Raw genomic sequence first — 15,249 nt, 5'->3', positions numbered from 1 at the left:
TCTTCTTCTACTCCTGCGGCTGCTACTTTTCCTCTTCCTCTTCTTCTTCTTCTTCTTCGAAACATTGAAGCTTGATTCTTCTGTTGCACCCGCACAGCTTCGTTGGAACTTGCAGAGTTTAAAAACCTGTGGAATCCTGCATGATTGATACAAAAAAAATGATAACAAAGAGAAACTACTGTAATGTGGGGGAAACTATCCCTGGGTCCTTTCTATATTAGTCTGTGGGGTTCTCTCTTTTTCCTGTAAATCCCTTTGTTTCTCTCTCTTCTCCCTGAGGCGTCCCTCTCTCTCTCTCTCTCTTCCTGTGCTGGAGGTATAATCAGGATAGTTAGGATGGATGGAGAGATGGGGCGATGAGGAAGAGAAGCTCAAGGTCCAAGCCTTTTTTATGCGGAGGGACAGGATGATCTATTTCCCACTTTGTTCTTATTGAAATGCTCTGTGCCAAATTATAACTGTTGATGTGGCTGAGATTGCACAATCATTTTCAAGGAAGTAGATATTTTGTTACAAGGCCTACTTTTATTTCATGGAAGGAAAGAAGGCAGGAAAGTATGAAAACGCAGACCCCACATATTATTGGTTCATATTAAAAGGGAGTTGAAACTGGGGGAGGAAGTTACAAGCACGCTCCATGGTCCTTATTGGCTCTTCATTTGCTGATGCATAGCCTCGTTCAAACCAGAGATATGTCTCTAGTCTTCCAGGGTTTGTGTTTGTAAGAGCGATGAAAAGAGAGAGAGAGAAAGAAAGGCCGATGAAAGGAGGGAACCTCTTCATCTTTTGTTTATTTGTTATTAATAGTGATAATGGTTCTATAGATACTGATAACAATACTATTGATGATTATGATAATGACGATGATGATAATAATAACGATGATGATAATGGTGATGATGATGACAATGTTCATGCTTGTGAGAGAATTATTTTAGTCTTGTATTTGTGTTTGTTACTTTCGAGTCGGTTGTGCTCAGCGCGTCACCATCTTTGTTTAGTGAGACGTTCTGTCTGGTTGGTGGTCCACTGGTCCGGCTGGTGGGTGGAGCTTTGTCAGAGAGGTGCATTGTGGGAACAGGAGTAATCATAGTAATGACTCTGATACAGTGTAATATGGTGGGGAAGGGAAAAGGAACTTAAAAAGGAACTTTCATACCGGAAATCATGAATCTGACTATACTTGTTCATTGGACAGTTGTTTACATATATTAATCATTTGGGTAAATATAGGGCAGCTAAATGGTCTTGCTTAGGTAACGGGGTCTACAGACTAAAGTAGACCAGATAAAGCAGTAATGACACAGAGCTCCTCTACCAGTTTGGCCCTCTAGGTGGCACTGTATGCAATACATTGCATCCCTGTCCTATTGCATCATTGTATCACCCCTTCTATTTTGACTGTCGGATTCCAATGTTTTCGTATCTGTCTTTAAACTGGGAGCATAAGGTTTAAGTGTTGTCTGTCACTGGTGGATCACCTCCTTTGTGTTCAGGACATGTAACACAGCCAATCACAAATGCACAGGACATGTATCACAGCCAATGAAAATGCATGGGAGAAACAATGACTGGGTCTTTTCTGCCAAACCTCTGTGTCCTGTTTCACCCTATTCTCTTTTTGTGTGTCTTTGTGCGCCTCAACCTAACATCCATCCTAATACCCACCACTGTCCCGTACAGTGTCTCTCTCACAGTTGCCGGACTTTGAGGATTTCCATGGTGAACCATTCATTTATTAGAATGATGTCATTATTATTCTTATTATTACACCCCATGTCAAAACCATTAGCGTCAGGTAACAGTGTTTGTTCACGGCTGCCATAGATATAGGGCAGTTAGATCTGCACATATCTGGATTCTGATGTACTGTAAAGACATATCCCATGATTCTATGTACCACACTTTGACCAGGAAGTGCACAGGCACATTGCCTTTACAGTATTCATCTAACGTAGGAATGTCATAGATGTGTATAAGTCACATCACAACACTGATAAGATAGGAATACACAGATACACTCTCAGTATGTAGCTCTTGGCTGTAGCAAGTATGTGTGTACGTGCGTATGGCGTGTGTGCGTTTGCGTGTGTGTCTGTGTATGAATGCGTTCTTTTATAGCAAGAATGTGTGTGTACATTCAATGTGTGTGCGAACATCAATAGCTAGCTGTTTTCGTTGGATATTTCATTTGTTTATTTGCTTTGAATATTTTGTGATGACATTTGAGTTGGTGTGTGTGTGTGTGTGTGTGTGTGTGTGTGTGTGTGTGTGTGTGTGTGTGTGTGTGTGTGAGTTAGCCTGTGTTTGTGAGCGAGTGTCAGGATGTTTGTGTGTCTGTGTGCAAGATGAAAATAAGATGTCAATCACCCTACAATTGAAACTATGAGAGGCCCTAACATTCACTGTCAATCATTGTGTCCTGTACTGACAAACCATCCACTAACAACACATATTCTAAATAACCCCACTGTTACTTCAAAAAGCAATGTATGAGCTGCTATGGAAAACATAGAAATAAAAGCATTTTAAGTACCAAAAAAATACCAAAAAAAGGGAAAATATCTACTTCCAGAACTGCATGTGCTATGTGCATGCCACACCGTGGGTGAACAGTCATCTTCAGGAATCAAAAAATAAGAATATGAATTCAGATTTTTTTTTTTAAATATATGAATATAGATAGATGTTTATACTAAGCAACATGTTTTCTTTCTTCCTTCTATTTTTGAGAACAAAAAAGGTTAAAAAAAAAATAATAAAAAAAAACATCAGCTGAGAATCAAAGTTGGTTTGTTTAATTATGTTGCCAGCTGTTAACTGTAAACATGGAGGCGAGACACTACACAACCATGTTCAGGACACAAAAAAAGAGAACTCCTGTTTTAAAGAAGAGAATCCAATTAAAAGAGATGGGGATATCCCTGCCTACTTCTGGGTGGGGCCAGGAGCCAGCCAAATCTGACGATGTAACCCTTAAAACTCTGGCTGTGGGATCTTTTATCTCTCACTCACTCCCTCTCTATTTCTCTCTCACTCTTGTCTCTCTCACTCTTACCTCTCACACGCTCAACCTATCTCACCGCTATTTCTACCCGTGCATTTTGTAATTCCAGACAGAATTCTTCCCAATGAATAAAAACCAGAGAGAATGCACACTGTTGGTCCGGAGAGACTTCTGTTTCTTTTTTTGTGTGTGTTTTCAAGTGTATGCTTGAATGTGTGCGTATGTTTGAGTGAAAGGGTGTATTATAGTGAGAATGAGAGTGTGTTTGCATGGGGTTATAGATTTGGAGAAGTAGAGACGTTTGATGTGTGTAACGGAGTGTGTTGTTATGTGTAAGGTAGTGTGTATACATGGATTTAGGAGTGTAATTATGGTGTCTCTGCTATCTCCCGTCTGTTTCTAGTGTTCCCCCTGCCTGCCCTGTCCCACTGGTCTGTTTCTAGTGTTCCCCCTGCCTGCCCTGTCCCACAGGTCTGTTTCTAGTGTTCCCCCTGCCTGCCCTGTCCCACTGGTCTGTTTCTAGTGTTCCCCCTGCCTGCCCTGTCCCACTGGGTACAGACATCAGTTCAACCTCTATTCCAACGTAATTTCATTGAAAGGACATGGAAACAAAGTTGATTCAACCATTGTGTGCCCACTGGTCTGTTTCTATTGTTCCTCCAGCCTTCCCTGTGTGTTCTGTTCTGTTTCTAGTGTTACCCCTCCCTAGCCTATATATTCTAGTCCGTTTCTAGTGTCCCCCCTGCCTAGCCTATATATATACTAGCCTGTTTCTAGTGTCCCCCCTGTCTACCCTGTGTGTTCTGGTCTGTTTCTAGTGTTCCCCCAGCCTGCCCAGTGTGTTCCCCTGTTTACCATGGGTGTTCTGGTCTGTTTCTTGTGTTCCCCCTGTCTACCCTGTGTGTTCTGGTCTGTTTCTAGTGTCCCTCTGTCTACCCTGTGTGTTCTGGTCTGTTTCTAATGTCCTACCTGTCTACCCTGTGTGTTCTGGTCTGTTTCTAGTGTCCCCCCTGCCTACCCTGTGTGTTCTAGTCTGTTTCTAGTGTCCCCCCTGCCTATCCTGTGTGTTCTAGTCTGTTTCTAGTGTCCCCCCTGCCTACCCTGTGTGTTCTAGTCTGTTTCTAGTGTCCCCCCTGCTTGCCCTGTGTGTTCTGTGTACTTTAGAGAGGACAGCTTCAGATCAGATTGCTGCTTGAAACATTAGCAGTACAATCAATGGGCCGATGTCACATTCCACACCTCTACTCCCCTCCTATTCTCCGCTCCTTCCCCCTTCCCCTAAGACCCCCACATTCTTTCCCTCAACCGGCCCCTCTCTGCTCCCCCAATGCCCCATATCCTTCCCTCAACCTCCCTCTCTCTTCTCCTACCTTATGTCCATCTCTTCTCTCCTCACACATTCCTCCTCCGCATTCCTCCTTTTCTCTCCACTGTATTTCCTCCTGTCTAAAAACATGCTTCTTCTCTGCTCACCTTTTCTCTCCTCTCCTCACATCTCATCCAAACGTGAATATGTAGGTGACAACCATATTAATAGCTTGATAGTAAGACATCATAAAAACGTATGCATGTGTATAACAAGTTATAAAGCAGTATGCAGACTTTCAGTTGTTACCTATATTTTATTGAGACATTGTCTGTTCATCAAATGGACACAGGAATAAATACTGTGCAGGTGAGATGGAAACCCTGAAACTGGCTCATAAAAAACCCTCCAATAATTGATAGGAAAAATCTGTATTGTCAGGATAACTAACTAAAGTTTTATTTAACTCTGCTACCTTTATAAATCCAATTAGCTGTGCTACCGAAATGTCATGTAACTGCCAGAGGTACACAACCCTTCGCTCTCTCCCTCCTCTCCATCTCTCCCTTTTCCTGGTGCTGCCTGTTGGCCAGATGTGAGCCAGGCGGATGTGTGAGGTGTTCTGTTCTAATGTCTGTTCTATATATAACCCCCCTAATACTTCACCACCCCCCACCCACAGACAGACAGACAGACAGACACACACACACACACACACACACTTTATCCTGCACCCCCTCTAGTTCCCCCTCCCTCTCTCCTTCATTTCTCCCCCCTACTCCTTCCATACCCGGGCCAGACCAAACACACAGCTAGGGTGAAAGGCAGAATAAACAACATTGTTCACACTCCATGGGCCCGATTCTGATATAGGAAATATATGCCTTTCCTATGCACACCTTTCAAATCAAATGTTATTGGTCACATACACATATTAGCAGATGTTATTGCGGGTGTAGTGAAATGCTTGTGTTCTTAGCTCCAACAGTGCAGTAGTATCTAACAATTCACAAAAATACACACATCTAAAAGTAAAAGAATGGCATTAAGAGATGTATAAATATTAGGACCAGCAATGTTGGAGTGGCATTGACTAAAATACAGTAGAATAGAATACAGTATATACATATGAGCAGTACAAGCAGTATGTAAACAATATTAAAGTGACTAGTGTTCCATTATTAACATGGCCAGTGATTCCATGTCTATCTATATAGGGCAGCAGCCTCTAAAATAAAATAAAATAATATTTGGCACATGTGCCGAATACAACAGGTGTAGACATGACAGGGAAATGGTTACTCACAGGCCATTAACCAACAATGCAGTTTCAAGAATATATATATTTGTTAAGTAATAATAATTAAGGAGCAACAGTAAAATAACAGAAGCGAGGCAATTTACAGCAGGTTCCCTTGCAGAGTCAATATGGAGGCTATATACAGCAGGTTCCCTTGCAGAGTCAATATGGAGACTATATACAGCAGGTTCCGGTACAGAGTCAATATGGAGGCTATATACAGCAGGTTCCGGTACAGAGTCAATATGGAGGCTATATACAGCAGGTTCCCTTGCAGAGTCAATATGGAGACTATATACAGCAGGTTCCGGTACAGAGTCAATATGGAGGCTATATACAGCAGGTTCCGGTACAGAGTCAATATGGAGGCTATTTACAGCAGGTTCCCTTGCAGAGTCAATATGGAGGCTATATACAGCAGGTTCCCTTGCAGAGTCAATATGGAGACTATATACAGCAGGTGCCCTTGCAGAGTCAATATGGAGGCTATATACAGCAGGTTCCCTTGCAGAGTCAATATGGAGGCTATATACAGCAGGTTCCGGTACAGAGTCAATATTGAGACTATATACAGCAGGTTCCGGTACAGAGTCAATATGGAGGCTATTTACAGCAGGTTCCCTTGCAGAGTCAATATGGAGGCTATATACATACAGCATGTTCCCTTGCAGAGTCAATATGGAGGCTATATACAGCAGGTTCCCTTGCAGAGTCAATATGGAGGCTATATACAGCAGGTTCCCTTGCAGAGTCAATATGGAGGCTATATACAGCAGGTTCCCTTGCAGAGTCAATATGGAGGCTATATACAGCAGGTTCCCTTGCAGAGTCAATATGGAGGCTATATACAGCAGGTTCCCTTGCAGAGTCAATATAGACTATATACAGCAGGTTCCCTTGCAGAGTCAATATGGAGGCTATATACAGCAGGTTCCAGCAGGTTCCCTTGCAGAGTCAATATGGAGGCTATTTACAGCAGGTTCCCTTGCAGAGTCAATATGGAGGCTATATACAGCAGGTTCCCTTGCAGAGTCAATATGGAGGCTATATACAGCAGGTTCCCTTGCAGAGTCAATATGGAGGCTATATACAGCAGGTTCAGCAGGTTCCCTTGCAGAGTCAATATGGAGGCTATATACAGCAGGTTCCTTGCAGAGTCAATATGGAGGCTATATACAGCAGGTTCCCTTGCAGAGTCAATATGGAGGCTATATACAGCAGGTTCCCTTGCAGAGTCAATATGGAGGCTATATACAGCAGGTTCCCTTGCAGAGTCAATATGGAGGCTATATACAGCAGGTTCCCTTGCAGAGTCAATATGGAGGCTATATACAGCAGGTTCCCTTGCAGAGTCAATATGGAGGCTATATACAGCAGGTTCCCTTGCAGAGTCAATATGGAGGCTATATACAGCAGGTTCCCTTGCAGAGTCAATATGGAGGCTATATACAGCAGGTTCCCTTGCAGAGTCAATATGGAGGCTATATACAGCAGGTTCCCTTGCAGAGTCAATATGGGTTCCAGGGGGTTCCGGTAGTCAATATGGAGGCTATATACATCAGGTTCCCTTGCAGAGTCAATATGGAGGCTATATACAGCAGGTTCCAGCAGGTTCCCTTGCAGAGTCAATATGGAGGCTATATACAGCAGGTTCCGGTACAGAGTCAATATGGAGGCTATATACAGCAGGTTCCGGTACAGAGTCAATATGGAGGCTATATACAGCAGGTTCCCTTGCAGAGTCAATATGGAGGCTATATACAGCAGGTTCCGGTACAGAGTCAATATGGAGGCTATATACAGCAGGTTCCGGTACAGAGTCAATATGGAGGCTATATACAGCAGGTTCCGGTACCGAATCTATATGGAGGCAATATACAGCAGGTTCCGGTACAGAGTCAATATGGAGGCTTTAATACAGCAGGTTCAAGTACAGAGTCAATAATGAGGCTATAAACAGCAGGTTCCGGTACAGAGTCAATATGGAGACTATATACAGCAGGTTCCGGTATATACAGCAGGTTCCGGTACAGAGTCAATATGGAGGCTATATACAGGGGGTTCCAGTACAGAGTCAATATGGAGGCTATATACAGTAGGTTCTAGTACAGAGTCAATATGGAGGCTATATACAGCAGGTTCCGGGACAGAGTCAATATGGAGGCTATATACAGCAGGTTCCGGTATATACAGCAGGTTCCGGTACATAGTCAATATGGAGACTATATACAGCAGGTTCCGGTATATACAGCAGGTTCCGGTACATAGTCAATATGGAGGCTATATACAGTAGGTTCCAGTACAGAGTCAATATGGAGGCTATATACAGCAGGTTCCGGTACTGAGTCAATATGGAGGCTATAAACAGCAGGTTCCGGTACAGAGTCAATATGGAGGCTATATACAGCAGGTTCCAGTACAGAGTCAATATGGAGGCTATATACAGCAGGTTCCAGTACAGAGTCAATATGGAGGCTTTAATACAGCAGGTTCCGGTATATACAGCAGGTTCCGGTACAGAGTCAATATGGAGGCAATATACAGGGGTTCCAGTACAGAGTCAATATGGAGGCTATATACCGGGGGTTCCAGTACAGAGTCAATATGGAGGCTATATACCGGGGGTTCCAGTACAGAGTCAATATGGAGGCTATAAACAGCAGGTTCCGGTACAGAGTCAATATGGAGGCTATATACAGCAGGTTCCAGTACAGAGTCAATATGGAGGCTTTAATACAGCAGGTTCCGGTATATACAGCAGGTTCCGGTACAGAGTCAATATGGAGGCTATATACAGGGGGTTCCAGTACAGAGTCAATATGGAGGCTATATACAGGGGGTTCCAGTACAGAGTCAATATGGAGGCTATATATCGGGGGTTCCAGTACAGAGTCAATATGGAGGCTATATACAGGGGGTTCCAGTACAGAGTCAATATGGAGGCTATATACCGGGGTTCCAGTACAGAGTCAATATGGAGGCTATATACAGGGGGTTCCAGTACAGAGTCAATATGGAGGCTATATACCGGGGGTTCCAGTACAGAGTCAATATGGAGGCTATATACAGGGGGTTCCAGTACAGAGTCAATATGGAGGCTATATACCGGGGGTTCCAGTACAGAGTCAATATGGAGGCTATATACCGGGGGTTCCAGTACAGAGTCAATATGGAGGCTATAAACAGCAGGTTCCGGTACAGAGTCAATATGGAGGCTATATACAGCAGGTTCCAGTACAGAGTCAATATGGAGGCTATATACAGGGGGTTCCAGTACAGAGTCAATATGGAGGCTATAAACAGCAGGTTCCAGTATAGAGTCAATATGGAGGTGTCATGACGTTGGCCTGGGGGCGATAGGTTTATGACAGTCGTAAATACCTCTTCCCCCCTTTTTCCTCTCTCTACCCTACTGATGTTACATTTGTAAAACCCTTGGTTAACATAGAGATTCTGGGAACATCAGAAGGTGGGGGGAAATTAACTTATTCTGGTAATCCGACCAATGGAACATATACGGTGGTACTTAATGAATCATCAATGATAAGATGACAAACTCTACAGTGAAAAGTCTACACATCACAGTTATCAGATTCACATGGTATTGTTGTTCAATTTAAATGTTTGAATATGAAATTATTCGTGATGGATGAAATGTGATTTTAGCTTCTAAAATGTGAGATTTGGGTTTTCATAAGATAGGGCTCTGCTCAATCAGTGGCCAGCCCCTGTGAAGGGACATGGGCTATAAAACTTTTCAAACACGCCCTCCTCTCCCTTCCTATATATGCCTTTGATGAGGATGTGAGGACGACGGTCCTATGTCAGAATGGTTCAGATAATAACTACAGAACGAAGCCAACATCAGCGTGAGCTTTGGTTGCGAATGGTTTGAACTTTGAAATCTTATTCACTACAGAAGTGATACCTCCTAGCCGTTGAGTTAGCAACAGCAGATGCAAACGAGGGTTAGGAAGGAAAAGACAGAGTATCCCTTCTATCACCCAACAACGTTACTACAACGTATCCAATTGACAACCAGAGACATTCTTCAAAGGACTCGGTTGGGCAACATGGCCTTCCATCTACCACCAACCTACCGAAGCGCAGCTCAGAGTAAATATTTATTGCATTTTCCTTTTCTAAGTGGGCGGTAATTTAGAATGCATAAGATACTGTATTTACGATAGCACAGCTTCTTCCCTTTGTTCCTCAGTCTTCCCGCTCTTTCACTCAAACCCAGCCCCTTTTCTTTTGTGTAACAAGCTGTCATATATGTTCCGCCCGCTAGGGACGTTTTCCTTTATGACGTAATTTGTAATCAAGTTATGATTTAATTAGGTGTATGTGTAATTCTGTGTGATTAGTTAGGCATTTTTGTAAATAAATAATTAAACCCAATTTTGTATTACTGGATGTTAGCCAGGGTTCGTGCAGATAACCAAGAATTTACAACTTTCAGATGAGACTGAATTAAGATGACGATTAATATTGATTGCTATTGATGTAAAATATTACTAGGTGTTTAAGAGTTTATTCGGAAGATGACAGCTCTATAAATATTATTCCGTGGTGCCCGACTCTCTAGTTAATTACATTTACATGATTAACTCAATCAGGTAATATTAATTACGGAGAAATAATTTTATAGAATAGCATGTCATATCACTTAATCAGGCATAGCCAAAGACACGACAGAGGCTATATACAGCAGGTTCCAGTACAGAGGCAATACTGCAGGTTCCAGTACAGAGTCAATATGGAGGCTATATGCAGCAGATTACGGTACAGAGTAAATATGGAGGCTATATGCAGCAGATTACGGTACAGAGTCAATATGGAGGCTATATACAGCAGGTTCCGGTACAGAGTCAATATGGAGGCTAAAAACAGCAAGTTCCGGTACAGAGTCGATATGGAGTCTATATACAGCAGGTTCTGGGACAGAGTCAATACGCGGGGGCACCGGTTAGTCGAGGTAATTGAGGTAATATGTACATGGAGGTAGAGGTATCAAATGCATCCACAGTACCTGCTTCATTGATTGACGCCATTTCCGGTCACAACTCGCAGACTTGTTTACGTGTTGCTGTGTGTTTTGTTGCCAACCTTACTTTGCTACCTGACAACTTTACGTTTTTTACTTTTTAATTACCGTTTAGATTTTTATTTTTCCCTCAACTTTTTTTTCATTCAACTTTTTCACTCCGGACGCTTTATCTGGACATGGTTCGTCAGGACCTCCAACAGTCGAAGCTAAGTAGTAACAATAACATGATGCCTTCTAATTGCAGTCGCTGTACTCATAATATACAGGAGAACGATCACCTTATGGCGAAGATAGCTGTGCTACAAGCCCAGCTTCAGACACAATCGTTAGGCACGGGTCATTTCAGTGTAGGAAAGGATGAAACAGCATCACTTTCTCACGGTTTCTGGAGGGAAATGCTGTAGGAACGCTCAACCGGTGTCGCTCATTTAGCCGACAGAAACTTTTACCCGGTTTTCCCCATTAAGCAACTAGTCGGAGTCAGAGGCCGAGCCTTCTCTTGTCTCTACTCCTCCCGTTACTGGAAGTGAGACTCCGAAGCTTCCCACCATTTGCTCTGACAAATTGAAAACTCTAGTCATTGGCGACTCCATTACCCGCAGTGTTAGACTTAAAACTAATCATCCAGCGATCATACACTGTTTACCGGGGGCAGGGCTACCGACGTTAAGGCTAATCTGAAGATGGTGCTGGCTAAAGCTAAAACTGGCGAGTGTAGAGAGTATAGAGATATTGTTATCCACGTCGGCACCAACGATGTTAGGATGAAACAGTCAGAGAACACCAAGCACAACATAACTTCAGCGTGTAAATAAGCTAGAAAGATGTGTCGGCATCGAGTAATTGTCTCTGGCCCCCTCCCAGTTAGGGGGAGTGATGAGCTCTACAGCAGTCTCACAACTCAATCGCTGGTTGAAAACTGTTTTCTGCCCCTCCCAAAAGATAGAATTTGTAGATAATTGGCCCTCTTTCTGGGACTCACCCACAAACAGGACCAAGCCTGACCTGCTGAGGAGTGACGGACTCCATCCTAGCTGGAGGGGTGCTCTCATCTTATCTACCAAGTTAGACAGGGCTCTAACTCCTCTAGCTCCACAATGAAATAGGGTGCAGGCTAGGCAGCAGGCTGTTAGCCAGCCTGCCAGCATAGTGGAGTCTGCCACTAGTACAGTCAGTGTAGTCAGCTCAGCTATCCCCATTGAGACCGTGTCTTTGCCTCGACCTTGGGCAAAACTAAACATGGCGGTGTTCGCCTTAGCAATCTCACTAGGATAAAGACCTCCTCCATTCCTGTCATTATTGAAAGAGATCATGATACCTCACATCTCAAAATAGGGCTACTTAATGTTAGATCCCTTACTTCAAAGGCAATTATAGTCAATTAACTAATCACTGATCATGATCTTGATGTTATTGGCCTGACTGAAACATGGCTTAAGCCTGATGAATTTACTGTGTTAAATGAGGCCTCTCCTCCTGGATACACTAGTGACCATATCCCCCATGCATCCCGCAAAAGCGGAGGTTTTGCTAACATTTACGATAGCAAATTTCAATTTACAAAACAAAAATGACGTTTTCGTCTTTTGAGCTTCTAGTCATGAAACCTATTCAGCCGACTCAATCACTTTTTATAGCTACTGTTTACAGGCCTCCTGAGCCATATACAGCGTTCCTCATTGAGTTCCCTGAATTCCTATCGGACCTTGTAGTCATAGTAGATAATATTCTAATCTTTGGTGACTTTAATATTCACATGGAAAAGTCCACAGACCCACTCCAAAATGCTTTCAGAGCCATCATCGACTCAGTGGGTTTTGTCCAACATGTCTCTAGACCTACTCACTGTCACAGTCATACTCTGGACCTAGTTTTGTCCCATGGAATAAATGTTGTTGATCTTAATGTTTTTCCGCATAATCCTGGACTATCGGACCACCATTTTATTACATTTGCAATTGCAACAAATAATCTGCTCAGACCCCAACCAAGGAACATCAAAAGTCGTGTTATAAATTCTCTCTATCCACCGGATGTGTACCAAACTCACTAAAGGTGGCCGTAATAAAGCCTCTCTTGAAAAAGCCAAACCTTGACCCCAAAAATATAAAAACTATCGGCCTATATCGAATCTTCCATTCCTCTCAAACATTTTTAGAAAAGGCTGATGCGCAGCAACTCACTGCCTTCCTGAAGACAAACAATGTATACGAAATGCTTCAGTCTGGTTTTAGACCCCATCATAGCACTGAGACTGCACTTGTGAAGGTGGTAAATGACCTTTTAATGGCATCAGACCGAGGCTCTGCATCTGTCCTTGTGCTCCTAGACCTTAGTGTGCATTTGATACCATCGATCACCACATTCTTTTGGAGAGATTGGAAACCCAAATTGGTCTACACGGACATGTTCTGGCCTGGTTTAGATCTTATCTGTCGGAAAGATGTCAGTTTATCTCTGTGAATGGTTTGTCCTCTGACAAATCAACTGTACATTTCGGTGTTCCTCAAGGTTCCGTTTTAGGACCACTATTGTTTTCACTATATATTTTACCTCTTGGGGATGTCATTCGAAAACATAATGTTAACTTTCACTGCTATGCGGATTATACACAGCTGTACATTTCAATGTAACATGGTGAAGCCCCAAAATTGCCCTCGCTAGAAGCCTGTGTTTCAGACATAAGGAAGTGGATGGCTGCAAACTTTCTACGTTTAAACTCAGACAAAACAGAGATACTTGTTCTAGGTCCCAAGAAACAAAGAGATCTTCTGTTGAATCTGACAATTAATCTTAATGGTTGTACAGTCGTCTCAAATAAAACTGTGAAGGACCTCTGAGTTACTCTGGACCCTGATCTCTCTTTTGACGAACATATCAAGACTGTTTCAAGGACAGCTTTTTTCCATCTATGTAACATTGCAAAAATCAGAAACTTTCTGTCCAAAAATGATGCAGAAAAATTAATCCATGCTTTTGTTACTTCTAGGTTAGACTACTGCAATGCTCTACTTTCCGGCTACCCGGATAAAGCACTAAATAAACTTCAGTTAGTGCTAAATACGGCTGCTAGAATCCTGACTAGAACCAAAAAATTTGATCCTATTACTCCAGTGCTAGCCTCCCTACACTGGCTTCCTCTCAAGGCAAGGCTGATTTCAAGGTTTTACTGCTAACCTACAAAGCATTACATGGGCTTGCTCCTACCTATCTCTTTGATTTGGTACTGCCGTACATACCTACACGTACGCTACAGTCACAAGACGCAGGCCTCCTAATTGTCCCTAGAATTTCTAAGCAAACAGCTGGAGGCAGGGCTTTCTCCTATAGAGCTCCATTTTTATGGAATGGTCTGCCTACCCATGTGAGAGAATGCAGACTCGTTCTCAACCTTTAAGTCTTTACTGAAGACTCATCTCTTCAGTGGGTCATATGAGTGTAGTCTGGCCCAGGAGTGGGAAGGTGAACGGAAAGGCTCTGGAGCAACGAACCGCCCTTGCAGTCTCTGACCTGGCCAGTTCCCCTCTTTCCACTGGGATTCTCTGCCTCTAACCCTATTACAGGGGCTGAGTCACTGGCTTACTGGTGCTCTTTCATGCTGTCCCTAGGAGGGGTGCGTCACTTGAGTGGGTTGAGTCACTGATGTGATCTTCCTGTCTGGGTTGGCGCCCCCCCTTCGGTTGTGCCGTAGCAGAGATCTTTGTGGGCTATACTCTGCCTTGTCTCAGGATGGTAAGTTGGTGGTTGAAGATATCCCTCTAGTGGTGTGTGGGCTGTGCTTTGGCAAGGTGGTGGGGTTATATCCTTCCTGTTTGGCCCTGTCCGGGGGTATCATCGGATGGGGCCACAGTGTCTCCTGACCCCTCCTGTCCTGTCTCAGCCTCCAGTATGTATGCTGCAGTAGTTTATGTGTCGGGGGCTAGGGTCAGTTTGTTATATCTGGAGTACTTATCCTGTCCTATCCAGTGTCCTGTGTGAATTTAAGTATGCACTCTCTAATTCTCTCTATCTCTCTTTCTTTCTCTCTCTCTCGGAGGACCTGAGCCCTAGGACCATGCCTCAGGACTACCTGGCATGATGACTCCTTGCTGTCCCCAGTCCACCTGGCCGTGCTCCTGCTCCAGTTTCAACTGTTCTGCCTGTGATTATTATTATTTGACCATGCTGGTCATTTATGAACATTTGAACATCTTGGCCATTTTCTGTTATAATCTCCACCCGGCACAGCCAGAAGAGGACTGGCCACCCCGCATAGCCTGGTTCCTCTCTAGGTTTCTTCCTAGGTTTTGGCCTTTCTATGGAGTTTTTCCTAGCCACCGTGCTTCTACACCTGCATTGCTTGCTGTTTGAGGTTTTAGGCTGGGTTTCTGTACAGCACTTTGAGATATCAACTGATGTACGAAGGGCTATGTAAATAGATTTGATTTGAGGTAAAGTGACTATGCATGGATAATAAACAGAGAGTAGCAGCAGCGTAAAAATGGGGCGTGGGGTGGGGACAATGCAAATAGTCTCAGTATTTTTACATAGGTATTCCTCTTGTCCATATGGGATAGGGCAGTGTGCAGAGTGATGGCAATTGCATC

General features: G+C 43.4%; 1 pseudogene; it reads left to right on the top strand.

Moving 5' to 3' along the window:
- LOC135554533 (Ig mu chain C region membrane-bound form-like) overlaps positions 1-15,249 on the top strand; it is a 526,132-nt pseudogene that overhangs the window by 387,689 nt on the left and 123,194 nt on the right.

The sequence above is a fragment of the Oncorhynchus masou genome, chromosome 14 (genome assembly GCF_036934945.1).
Source record: "Oncorhynchus masou masou isolate Uvic2021 chromosome 14, UVic_Omas_1.1, whole genome shotgun sequence".
NCBI lineage: Eukaryota > Metazoa > Chordata > Actinopteri > Salmoniformes > Salmonidae > Oncorhynchus > Oncorhynchus masou.
This window is presented reverse-complemented; position numbering and strand designations above follow the sequence as displayed.